Below are 14,536 nucleotides of genomic sequence, written 5' to 3'. Positions count from 1 at the left end.
GACACAAGCCCATGTCTGCAGAGTTTTCTCCACCGCATCTATCATGGATCAGCTGTGATCGCCGCTGCCGTTTCTCAGTGTCACTCATCTGTGAAGAGTGCCATCACAAATTGCAGCCCTTTCTGTTGAGTGCGTGACCAAGACAAGTGTGAATGAGCGGGCAATTTATATTTGTTTATTTGCTATAAATGCTCGTGTTGTTTAAAGGTGCAGTTTATAAATCTGACTGTTTGTCTTAAAGGACAAGATTGTATTACAAATAGTATATAAATATAAATATATTTATACATTTTAATACAAGAATTGTGCTGTGAGGAAAATATAAAACTGTGTATGGAAAGCATCGTCAATGCACTGTGATGCACCGAGATATCGAATTGAACCAAATCGATGGCATGATAATCGTAACCGAACCGAACGTGAGACCAGTGTAAGTTCACACCTCTACTAGATATGGTGGCTCTTGATACATTACAAAGACTTGCCTTGGTCAAAGATGCGCCAGCAAGACTCGCACCAACAATTTGTCATCTTTTGAACTCTGATGTCATCCATAATGTTAAGCAATATTTACTCTGCTAATTAAACCTTCACACTCTGCTTTTACTGGTGAAATGTGCAATCAATGAAGATTGGCCACCAGGCTTGTCAAATTTAGCCTTAAAACATCCAACTCTAAATTGGTCAATGTTTCAGTTTCATTGTCCAACCGCTGTAAGTGTATAATAAATGTTCAACTAAGTGTATATGTGTATTGCTTAATATTTTGCGTTGTCTATAAAGTCCTTGCAAGATTTGCATATTTTCTTCATGTCTTGGATCGAATCGAGTGGCTCTGCACAATCTCTAGAGGCCTCAAGATGGGCATGCCAAGGAAGAAATAGAGAGAGATGTTTAAGAAAGAACGAGAATTATGTGTAGCTACTGTTCATAATGTTTTAAACATGTGATATAGAGATGTGTATATTGTGTATATTATTTAATAAAAAGACTAGTCTTTAATCTCATTTAAACAGGGAAAGTGTGTCTGAACCATGGACATTATCTGGAAGACTATTAGAAGCCAGATAGGAAAAAGCTTGACCTTCTTTAGTAGATTCTGTTTTTGTACAATGATCAGGTTGGATTAAAACAGGACAGAAGGTTGGTTAGATAAACAGGAGACAGATTATAATCAATCTGGAACTTAACATGATATGATTTTTCAGGTGCTCTGGTTTGCCCCACAGTCCAAAAACATGCGATATAGGTGAATTGGAGAAACAAAATCAGCCTTAGTGTATGAGTGTGTGTGTGAATGCAAGAGTGTATGGGTGTTTCCCAGTGCTGGGTTGCGGTTGGAATTGCATCCGCTGTGTAAAACATATGCCAGAATAGTTGGCAGTTCATTCCGCTGTGGCCACCCTACAATTATGTGTGGTGCTTCTACAACTAAAGAAACATCACTTAGTGTGGATAAAGGACCAGACATCATGTCCTGCAGCAGCAAGATCGTTGATACAGTGGTTGCCTAGCAACATAAAACACGCAGACACTGCTCTTTTCTAAAGTCAACAAAAAAGGCTATGTGGTGCACCTCCCATTTTCAGAACTGAAAAGCATGTTTGGTGTGATCAGTTTCTAAAGCAATTAATTTTATTCCCCTTCCTTAAAGGAGAAAATCCATCTTTGATTATGTATTCGAGATCCATGGGTTTTTTCTGATGTAATTTCTGACAGGACACCCCATTCATCTCATAGTACTGGAGGGAAATCTGCTGGCTGACTCATGCTACTGCCAGTCTGTCATTTGGGTTCCATTATATATTTTACATGTAATTTATCTGTTCTAATGTGTTCCTGTAATTGGCACCCCATTTTATCAGGTCATACTCTATATTGTCAAGTATCTTCTTAATGCCTGTACATCTTTAACTTCCACAACATTTACAACCCTATTACCCTGTCTTTCATGTCCATGCATTAAATCCATGTTTCAGAGTTTCACCCATCATACCTCTTCTGTTGTTCTTCTCCTGTCTACAGAGTCAAGAAGTTCCTAGTTGTCCATGCTCAAGGTCAGGGTTTTCAGTATCTGATTGATTGGGAGGGGTACTTTCTAGAGAACAGAAATTGAAGTTTTCATCCCTTTCCACTTGCTCTGCTTTCTCAGGAGAGCCTGGAGAAACCCTTTGGGGAAGAGGTACTGAGTTTGTTCCCCTTATTGCTTTTTCTTTGTTCTGCTTGCATTAGCCTGGCTGACCTGTTTGTTGTTTGCAATCTGTGCTCATGGCAATTGAGCTTCATCTGTTCTCCATTTTCTCAGATTTGTTCCTCTATTTCTCTATTGCTGGTAATATGTGTTCCCGTGACTCATTCTCTCAATCTTTGCTAGTCTATCAATCCTGTTCAGTCAAAGACTAGTTTAATCTTGTACTGTGTCTCACCTGTGTTCTCTGTCGAGGCAAACAGCTAACAGAGCTGCAGTCTAGGTGCCGGAGGCTGGAGAACACTGGACGTCGAGAACTGCAGATGTGAATAGATCACTGGCAGGTGATCAGGCTGGCCCACGGGATCAATGCAAAAAATTGCTTATATATGGCATAGTGGCCTTACTGGTCACGGCTGAGCCAGAATGCCTTGCTGTTTGCAGTCTGCTTGGGATTCATCTATGTTCTGATGTTTTTTATAAAAAGAATCACAATATATAATTTCAGGTGTGGTGAAATATTGCAACCAATTGTTGATAACTACTCTTAGAAATTAAGGTACACGAGCTGTCACTGGGGTGGTGCCTTTTGAAAAGGTACAAATTTGTACCTTAAAGGTATTAATACCTTAAGGGTACATATTGGTACACAAAAAGTACAAAAGTGTTCCTCCTGAAATTTTTAGGTACTCATATATAGTTTTGAGGTACCAATATGAACCCTTTATGTACAAATGTGTACCTTTTGAAAAGGTACCACCCCTCTCGTACTTTTATTACTGAGTGTACTGTACTTCCAATGTCAAAAAAATTATGTATTGTTCCACAGAAAAAAAAAACATACAGTAGTCACACTAGTTTTTAAATACATTTAAGTCCATAATTTAAAAATATTATTTACATTTTTGGGTTGTAACTACAACTCTAAAAGATGTTTAACTCTTTTAGAAATTAAATGTATCAATTATTTTCAGACCTGCTATATACAGTAGTAAAATATATCTTATTAATTAAAGAAGTGAATATGCTCCTGCTTTGAATCCTGCTGTATTTTCTGTCCTCTTGACCATGCTCCATTGTTGAACGGCCCATAGATATGTAAAAACAACATTTTGTCTGAGGGCTGAAAATGTTGAGGCAATTTGTCTGTGGCAACCAGTAAAGCTCTCAGACAGGAGAATGTGTTAATGAGGATCAGAGATTAAAGGCATCAATTAAAGGCCCGTTAAGCGCTTAACTGGTGCAGCGTTTGCTAACACTTAACAAGCGCTTTTTTTGACAATGCACAAGGAGACCACACGACCACAACCAGTTGACTTCCAGGTAATTGCTTTTCTTTTCATTTCACTGCACCTCTGTGTCCCATTTAATGGTGCTGTCTTGCCACCCTTTATCTAAGCAGACAAAGAATTGTTCATTCTGATCGTCACCAACCAATGCCACGCTTCCCTTCATTATTTATTTATTCATTCATTCATTCATTCATTCTCTCTCTCCGTGTCTCTTGGTCAGTCAGGCTGCATGACTGCATCACCCGCGCAGAGCCTCGTTTGAAAGTGGATTCTACTGAATAACAGAAGGTAAGTGGTGCTTTATATTGAAAGATTTCATTTAGTTATGATTATCAGGTTTTTGTAGATCTTATATTCAGATAATAACTGAATATTATTTGAATGTGTTGTATATGGTAAGACTGTATGTTGTAGTAGATTTTCCTTTTAGTTTTATGCAATACAAATGTTGTTAAATACCACTGTAAAAGCCAGTAGTCAACTTTATCAAATGAAATGAGTGTAGTTAATTCAAAATCGACTGAAAGTTAATTCTACTCATTTGAAAAGAGTTTTGAACTCAGCGTTGAAGGTAATGAGTTAATTAAATAACTCATTACTTCAACTTAAATGGAGTAAGTTCACAGTACTCATATAGATTAGTTTTTTAACTCAAATGTTTTGTAGCGATCAGTTTCCTCAAAGGGTTTGAGTTCTCTTCATTTATTGGGTTTTAACTGTGCTCAAATTGCTTTGTTTACTCAAATGGATTAAGTTCACAGTACTCATTAGAATTAGTTTTTGAACGTAAATGGTTTGTTGCAATCGGTTTCCTCAAATGGTTTGAGTTACCTTTTATTAACTCAAGTTAACTTTTTGGGTTTTACAGTGCATTGAAAGTGATTCACTGGCTTGTAATAATAAGGGAATCACTTTAAAATATATACAGCACCAAATTATGCTTTGTACTTTGCATTTGGTTTTAAATATGCTACCTTATTCTTGAATATTTTGCAATGAATGAGAATTTACTACATTGGTAAAAGCTGTTAATCACTTTTGGGTTTTTAAAGATTAGAATTCTTTTTTGGGGTCCAGGAATATTTGATTATCGGAGGCCTTGGGGGGCAAAGAAGTTGATAATCACATTATATTCAGGAAATACAATGTATTTTCATGTTGTTTTTGAATCCATTCTTCAACTAAACAAAAAGATGATTAGAGGAACAACTATTCATGCATTAACAGGTTCGTGGAATAGCAGTGGTATAAGAGTGATTATAAATTTACGGGAGCAATGTGTGTCCAACATAAATGTATTATTTTTCAAAACCAAAAAATTGCAATGAAATAGTTTTATATAATAAACAAATAACATCAAATTAATTTTTTTTTGAAAAAAAAGGAGAAAAAGGGTATCCACTGTGTGTGGGCACAGTGGGTAGTGCTGTCGCCTCACAGCAAGAAGGTCGCTGGTTCGAGCCTCGGCTGGGTCAGTTGGCATTTCTGTGTGGAGTTTGCATGGTCTCCCCATGTTCGCGTGGGTTTCCTTTGGGTGCCCCAATTTCCCCACACAGAAATGCCAACTGACCCAGCCTGGGCTTGAACCAGCGACCTTCATGCTTTGAGACGATCGTGCTACCCACAACGCCACCTTGATGATGCTAGGTGAATTGGGTAAGCTAAATTGTCCATTGAGTATGTGTGTGAATGAGAGTGTATGGGTGTTTCCTAGTGATGGGTTGCAGCTGGAAGGGCATTCGCTGCATAAAACATATGCTGGATAAGTTGACGATTCATTCTGCTGTGGCGACCCCTCATTAATAAAGGGACTAATCTGAAAAGAAAATTAATGAATGAATGTTTGCATATGTATTTAGGGACATTTGCCTTGAAAATATTAACTTATTATTTATAAGTTAAAAACTTATTATTCAACTTATTAAAAATTAACCTATTTTGGACTGTCTCTGATCCTTGGATCTTGCATTCAGCTTTAATATTCATGAAAAAAAAAACATTATTAATCTGTCCCTGCAGTCTGGTCAATTTATATTGTTAAATTGTAACAAAATATTGGTTATGTAGGTGATAAAAAGGCATAACAATTTGTAAAGCACTAATAAAAAAAGCATGTGACCTGCTCCATATGATACCACTTCCTCTGGCAGAAAACGTGAGAAAGGCATTGAGGCGTGTCATTATTCTTCTCTCATTATTTTGTACAAAATATAATAGAAAGGTAATCTGTCAACTCTGTTATTGTGATAAATACCCCTTATGTACTGATGGGGGTGTTTTCATCCACTCTGGGGTGATTTTGTGTCTTAACTTGGCCATAACTTTTTCTGTTTCATCTAGCAGAATGATTTTTGGTGACAAATCTTATTTTGACACATATTTTGAGAAAATGTTTTGAATTAAAAAAATAAAATAAAATTATGTTAGGGATGAAAACATCCACTAAATTAAACTGCTGTAAAAATGCATCAGGTTTATTTTATTTAATTTTTTATTTGCACAAATCTTTGTAAATCAACCTTAGTCCTAATTAAAACTACTAAATTGCTCAGAAAAATTCAATAAATTATGTCACAGATTTGGTGAAAAAAGACACAAAATGATATATTTTCAATGTAAAAAATAATTAAGGATTGAATTGCTTTACCTTTTATCAAAGTCTTGGACATGTGAAACAACATTGCCTTTGATGCATTTATTTAATTAATTTTCTTTTTTTATCTACCTATTTCACTGTTGGTGGCTGTTTTTTCTCAGTTTCTGGATTTTATATGAAGTACAACAGCAAATTAAAGTGTGTGTATGTGTGTCCGAGAGTGTGTGAGTGATCGTTGTGCAATTACCTTGATGTGTCTGAGAAAATCTAAATATTCATCTCATCTTTTAGAACTACATAGAGTAGAATAAATAAAAACAAAGACTGCATTTTTATGCACCATCAAGTGTGGTTGTAATGGAAGTCAATGGGGCAAAAACAGCCACCAACAGTGAATTAGGGAGAAAATATGAAAATCTAACAATGCATCAAAGCCATTGCTGTTACTAATCGTTCACATGTCCAAGACTGTAATAAAAAAATCCTGTTCACAATTACTTTTTATGTTTTTCACCAAATCAGTGATATCTTTTGTGAACTTGGCAATTAAAGAGTTAAAATTGTAGTTTTGATCAGGGCTGAGGTTTAATAACAGATTTATGCAAATCAAAAATATTTATCTGATGCATTTTTACAGCAGTTTAATTCAATGGATGTTTTCATCCCTAACATAACAAAAGGGTAGCAAATTTGAATAGTGCACAAGGGTTAAAGGTGCAGTATGTAAGGTTGACACCCAGTGGTTAAACTAGGTATTGCATTCCTGGATCAGAACAAATGCAAGTGCAGGTTGCCAGATCGAGGGTCAACAGCGAGTCTCGAGCCTAAAGGCTGATTTAAACCGTGTTCTTAAATAAAAGCAACAGCACGCGATAGAAGCAATGTTTTCCATATTAAAAGGAGTTTTTGTTCTAACCAACACCTCGAATTGATATATTAGAAATGGCTTCTATTTCTCACAGGTGAACAACAGGATAAACTATGATCACCTCAGGTAACAATGTGAGTTTGAATGCCCTTTTACATGACATTTATTGCCATATACTGAAAGCAGCAGCAGATAGTTCACCCCAGATCTTGAAAATAAACAGTTTGAAATTTAACTTTAGAGCTGTTGCTCACTATCAGTGATTCAGCATGTATACTTGATAATGTGAAAGAGGTATGTATTAATTATTATAAACCTTACCATTTTGTGAGTGAGTGCATATTCTGTGCTTCTGAATGGCTCATAGCGTGTTGTTAGGACATGCGATTACAATGGAACCTGCTAACCTAATGTTTATGATCGTAATATTTATAATATTTGCTAATTAATAATCTAATGTGGAAATCTGTGTCTCATTTTGGAGTCTGCTCCTGTCCACCGGAGGTCGCATTTTGGTCATGGACACATGGTTTGAGAGTCTTCCTGACTGAATAAATGAAAAGTGTGGTTTTCCAAAAAGGCAATCCGATATGCTGAATTTTAATTGAGTAAGAAGGCATTGGGCAGGTTAAAAAAAATAAAAATAGACAGCGTTCCGGCACAGAATGCTCATTTTCAAAGCAGAATATCTGACTTCAGTATTATTTTTCAGATAAACAAGAATGTTCACTTGGCATGTTTCTTAAACATCTGCAAACATATTATGGCATTTTTATGCTTTAGAAGAGTCAAACACTTATATACAGCATCTTTAAGTGAACTTTTCATTCACTTTTTGAAAACAATAATATGATGAAAGTGCATAATTATGTTTTAGACATGACATATCTATCTGGTTTGAGAATATTGAGAGCTCAAATGTGCACTGCTAACTGTTTTGTAAATTACACTGTATTTACCTGCAATATGTACTGTATTTTAATGTAGGACAGTAATGCGGTTTGTTACTATATTTAAAGTTGTATTGTGAAAATGTCTATATTCTATAATAAAGATATACAATACTGTAAATATGCGGGAAGATAAATTTTGCTGTAAATGTAAATACAGTATTTTTGCTGTAATTGATTTACCGTAAGTTACTGGCAAACTGCCCCCCGTAAAATACTGTAGATTCTTCAGGAAATCATTAACAGTGTGTTATTACCATCACTGTTAGAGGTTTAAAAAGTTGAACAATAAGTTAAATGACAATTAGTAACATAATAAATTTCTCTAATTCAAATTATCATATTGTACATCCATTTACATAACGATGGATTCAGTTGATTTTGAACTATGTTTGTTGTATATCATTCCAGTTCAAGTAAAATGCATTTCAAATGCTTAAAACACATAGACAATTCTGGAATGAGTCATATAGTACCTTCATTCCCTCAAAGAACTACTGAAGAGCCATACTTGGCTTAACACATAGGTCTCAAACTCAATTCCTGGAGGGCCGCAGCTCTGCACAGTTTTGCTCCAACCCTAATTCAATTTCAATTCAATTCAGTTCAATTCACCTTTATGTGTATAGCGCTTATACAATGTAGATTGTGTCAAAGCAGCTTCACATAAAAGGTCATAGTAAATTGGAACAGTGTAGTTCAGTTTTTAGTGTTTAAATTCAGTTCAGTTTAGCTCAGTTCAGTGTGGTTTAAAAATCAACCAAAACACTGTCCAAACACTGAAGGGCAAATCCAACGATGCGCAGCTCTACAGATCCCGAACCATGCAAGCCAGTGGCGACAGTGGAGAGGGAAAAAAAACTTCACTAATTGGCGAAAGTGAAGAAAAAAAACCTTGAGAGAAACCAGACTCAGTTGGGCACGACCATTTTAATTTCTCTGCTGGCCAAATGTCTTGTGCAGAGCAGCAGTCTCAGCGGCGAAGGCTGGAAGCTGGCCTCAGCGAAGTCTCGTCTGTCCCTGGAGCATCACAGAAATCAGTCTCATGTCTAATCAAACACAACTGATCTAGTAGTGTCTACTAGTCTTAAACATCTTGATTGGTTGCATCAGCTGTGTTTGATTAGGGTTGGAGCTAAACTGTGCAGAGCTGCGGCCCTCCAGGAATTGAGTTTGAGACCTATGGCTTAACAGGTTCTTTATACAGCATTGTTATCACCCCAATTACACCAAACCTGCTGACGATCCAATTTTTGTCCAAAAGTTAAACAAATATAAGCTATCGACATTCATGTGCAGTTTAGCAAATAACTGCTTAATGTGATATGAAATGATGAGAAAAGTATAATGAAATTTCAATTAATTGTTGTTTGCAATACTATGTATTTTTTGTATGTTGTATGTTTGTCTATGTTATAAAATTTGAATGTACAAAGGGAATCAAATATATAATATGTCAAAGATGCTAAATGGATAAAATATGTCTCATGTAAAGCTCATATGTCTCATGTAAGAAAAGAGATAAGTAAAAGAAGAAATGTGTAATTAATAGATGGATGATGTGTGTGACAATGGGGTGGGGAAAATAATAAGCTTGAATAAAAGAATTATGTTAAAGAATTGTTTCGTGTATGATTTTTCAGTTCGAAATAAATAAATAAATCAAATCAAATTAGCTTTTTTGTCTTTCACTCATTCTCATGGATTTCTTTCTCATTTTACCCCCAGTGCAATGCGACCATCCAGTATTTTGACCTTTGAACCCGGGCTGGACCAAGGAGTTCCATGGGGCAGAGATCTTTTTACTTTTGTGACCTCAGCAGCAGGTCACATGATGAGAACTTTACAAAGACCACGAAAAAACAAGCCTTCAAAACGGCAAGTCAATCATCGCAGGTTTCTACACAACATGATACAGAGGTATGTTATTTGTACTGTCCTGCAGATATAAAGTTTGGTGTGGTTATAAAAGGTTTTTGGCTGCACTTTATTTGACAGTATCATTCATTCATTCATTTTCTTTTCGGCTTAGTCCCTTTATTAATCTGGGGTCGTCACAGTGGAATGAACCGCGAACTTATCCAGCATATGTTTTACGCAGCGGATGCCCTTCCAGCCTAATCGCCTATATTTGACAGTATCCTCCAGTATATTCCAGTCTACTTACTAAAGAAAGTACTGGGTGATGCTTATTAACCTAATATTTAAAATCATATATGTAAAAAAATTGGTAACACTTTACAATAAAGTTATAATGCCTTTACTAACATGAACAAACAATGAACAATACATTTATTACAGTATTTGTGCATGTTTATTAACCTTAGTTAATGGAAATAAAGTTGTTAGTTCATGTTAACTTACGGTGCATTAACTAATGTTAGCAAGCATGAATTTGGATTTTAATAATGCATTAGTAAATGTTGAACTATAATTAATAAATGCTGTACAAGTATTGTTAGTGAAATGCATTAACTGATGAAACCTTATTGTAAACCTTATTGATCATATAACTACAGCAATAGTGTAAAATTATAAAATGTTTTATATAAGAATTTCCCTTTTTTATAAAACAATTCATCCGACAAATTTATAGCAGACTTTATTCTTACATGATCCCTCAGAATGCATTGTCTTGCTGCTTTGGTGCTCAAAATGGCTTTTTATTATTAATCCTAAAAACAGATGCGTGATATTTTTGTGGAAACATAATGTTTAAACTGTTGTTAAAACAGTTTTATTCAAAGTTGCAGGGCAACATGTTTTGTGAATGTATGTGTCTACACTATAAGTGTTTGATAACTGAAATAATCGAATAACTGAATAACTGAATAACTGAAAGGTACATATTTTATTTTATTTTTGCAATTTTTTGTTTCCAAGTAAAATTCACACCTGGACTTATGTAAAATTTGCTTAACAAAATTATTGAAAAAATGTATTTATACAAAGCGTCACGGTGGTGCAGTGGGAAGCACAATCACCTCACAGCAAGAAGGTCGCTGGTTTGAGCCTTGGCTGGGTCAGTTGGCATTTCTGTGTGAAGTTCGCATGTTCTCCCCGCGTTCGTGTGGGTTTCCTCTGGGTGCTCCAGTTTTCCCCCACAGTCCAAAGACATGCGGTACAGGTGAATTGGGTAAGCTAAATTGACCATAGTGTATGTGTGTGTAAGAGTGTGTATGGATGTTTCCCAGTGATGGGTTGCAGCTGAAAGGGCATCCGCTGCATAAAGCATATGCTGGATAAGTTGGCTGGTTCGAGCCCCGGCTGAGTCAGTTGCATTTCTGTGTGGAGTTTGCATGTTCTCCCCATGTTTGCGTGGGTTACCTCCGGGTGCTCCGCTTTCCCTCACAGTCCAAAGACATGCGGTACAGGTGAATTGAATAAGCTAAATTGGCCGTATTGTATGTGAGTGCATATAGATGTTTCCCAGTGATGGGTTGCAGCTGGAAGGGCATTGGTTGCATAAAACATGTGCTGGATAAGTTGGCGGTTCATTCCGCTGTGGCGACCCCAGATTAATAAACAGACTAAGCCGAAAAGAATATGAATGAATGAATGACTCCTGAAATAAGCTATACTTTTTTTAATATATGCTTTACCTAAAACATATAAATAAATAATGCACAGTGGAGTTCTGGTTAATATCTATAAAATATAAACAGAACAGAAGGAAAGCGATTCTAAACAGAGGCCTCAATACCTGGTATACTATACACAAAATAAAAGTGGTGTCATTTTTAACCAATTTTGTAATATGTTTATTTGCTTTGTCAGCATCTGTGTGGGTTTTGTGCTAACTCTTCAGCAATTGTCTGTAAAGAGCTTTCAAATAACTTGAATCAACTGGTAGGAATTAATGTTTTTTTTCTACTTAATTTTTAATTCTGAGAGGGTTTTGTTGTAATAATTAATATTTATGCAATCACTAACATACATTTTCTCCTTATTAAAATCTATGGAATATTTATTTCCATACAGCAGTTTTGTACCATCTGGTTGTAAAAAAAAAAAAAAAATTTAAATAAAAACATGTAATGACATGGTGTAACCACAAGTTTCTGATAAATAATATCTCTACAAAGCTGCTTGGGGATTAATTATTTGTTTAGACCAGGCCTGTAGCCAGCTTCGTGAAAGGGGTGGGGTTTTTTTACTCAAAAAGTGGACCTTTTTACCTCATTAAGGCGATTTAATTATGAGATTTAAATAATACATTTTAGTGAAATTTTAAGCACTACCTGAAATAGATTGCATGGTCATCATAATCAAAAAGGGTAATTTAAAAAATCATGGATAACAATAATCGTCAAAATAGGATTGAAATTAATTTTAATATCGGTTGCTTTTGGTGCTTTACATCTTTTTATTGGTAATTTTTGATCAAGAATAAGGTCCAAGATTTAGAATAAAAGTTACTTGTAAAATATTTTTTCTATTTAAAAACAATACAGTAGCATAAGATGACGTTACTTACATCAGATTGTAGGCTATGTTTTCTTTTGTGTTTTATGGACTCATAAAAAATAATTGTGTGCACTGGCCAAAACTGATTAGCTGAAGTTGAAGTGACAGCCAGTAGGATTCTACTTGGTCTTTAAACCTTTTTGATGGGTTATTTTCACTATTTATGAATAGTCAAAATAGGACAAATGAGCATGTATAGGACAAATTCTTGACCTTTGTCATTCAGGGGTGGGTCTTTTAAACTCCCCATGGCTACAGGCCTAGACAATCTAAATAACAACTTTTTGACAAGTTTTAGCCATTGTTCGTTTGAAAAGGTGACTTGAAGTCTTTTAATTTTTATATTATGATTACAGAAACTGCATATATTGCTATGAAGAGACTACTCTAGGGGTGTCCAAACTGCGACCTGGGCCATCTGCGGCCCACAATCCGTTTTGTGGCGGCCCACGAGGCTTTTTATAAATATCAAAAGAATCTGGCCCGCTATACAAAAAGAAATGTAATTCAATAAATAACCACCGGGTGTCGCTATGACATGCCTTCAATTAGGCAGCAGTTACTGTTATGAAGTAAAACGAACCGAACAAACTGAAGGAAACATAATTGATATTCACGTTTTGGCGAGCCATGGCACAACCAAGAAAAAGGAAAATCAACAGTGAGTGCAGGAAATTTCAGTCACTTTGGGCAAAGAATATTACTTCACAGAGGTTAGCGGGAAATGTGTTTGTTTAATTTGCCACGAATCAGTTGCAGTAATGAAGGAATATAATATTAAAAGACATTATGAAACAAAACATCAGGCCAAAAAGTAAAACAATTAGCAGCTGCGCTATTAGCTCAACAACAGCAGTTTTTTTCGTGCTAATAAAGTGCAAGAAAATTCTACGCTGGCTAGTTATGAGGTAGCTCAGCTAATTGCACAGCACAGGAAACCCTTCACTGGAGGAGAATTGTTGAGTGTCTGATGAGTGTTGCAACTGTAATTTGCCCAGAAAAGATTCAAGATTTTAAAAACGTAAGTCTTTATAGAAACACAGTTGGACGACAAAATAAAATAATTCCATAATAATACACACGCACGCACGCACGCACGCACACACACACACACACACACACACACACACACATGCACACACACACGCACACACACACACACACACACACACATATATATATGATGTATGTAAAATCTGGCTTGGGACAATGCTTATTTTTTTGCATACGGCCCTCGGCCCAAAAAGTTTGGACACCCCTGGACTACTCCTGCACATTTTTTTTCACCATCATGGTAGATTTGTTGATTGCGCAAACAAAATATTCTCTCAGTGTTCATTTTTGACCTCGAAGACCACAAGTGTGTGTGGTTGTGTGTGTCTATTTCACACTCTTGGTACTTCAGAGTGTCGCACCTTCAAGTCTATGTGCTGATTTTTGAATTTTGATTGAATTCTAACATTTTCTTTCACAAATTATCAAACTGTATGGGTGTTTCCTAGTGATGAGTTGCAGCTGGAAGGTCATCCTCTGCGTAAAACATATGCTGAAAAAGTTGGCAGTTCATTCTACAATGGCGACCCCTGATTAATAAAGGGACTTAAGCTGCGGTCACACTTGACTTTTCTCCCCATAGACTTCCATTGATACGCACGCGAATGCGTCAGACCGGAAACGCGGGGTCATGCGTCAAGTTGCGCATGTTGCTGCGGTGCAAAGTTCAAGCTTGGTGAACTCTGACCTGTGAAATCCCATCACTTGACTGCGTGAGACCAATAGAGGATCAAAACAGGACCTCTCTGGGCAGAAATGTAAAACATGGAGCAATCGCTCGCTTTTTTTAATGTCTAATCATCTTGTTTAATCCCGCCCATTTTCGCAGCGCCGCACGACAGAATTTCGCACACACAAAGCCCGGTGTGACCGTAGCTTAAGCCGAAAACAAAATGAGTGAATGAACGAATGAAATTGTCAGACTTTTCTCTGATTCATAGGTGTGTGGGTATAAGTAGATTTGTGTGTGTCTCAGTGTTTTAGAATGTCACCTCTCAACTGCTGAGCACTTTTTTCAGCATCATGGTGGATTTATATTTTTTGAAACTAAATCTTTTCTGAATGTTAAATATTTTTGCATATTTCTCATTAATTATTTCTGGCGGTCATTTTTGACCGAAG

The sequence above is a fragment of the Danio aesculapii genome, chromosome 16, assembly GCF_903798145.1.
Source record: "Danio aesculapii chromosome 16, fDanAes4.1, whole genome shotgun sequence".
Lineage (NCBI taxonomy): Eukaryota > Metazoa > Chordata > Actinopteri > Cypriniformes > Danionidae > Danio > Danio aesculapii.
This window is presented reverse-complemented; position numbering follows the sequence as displayed.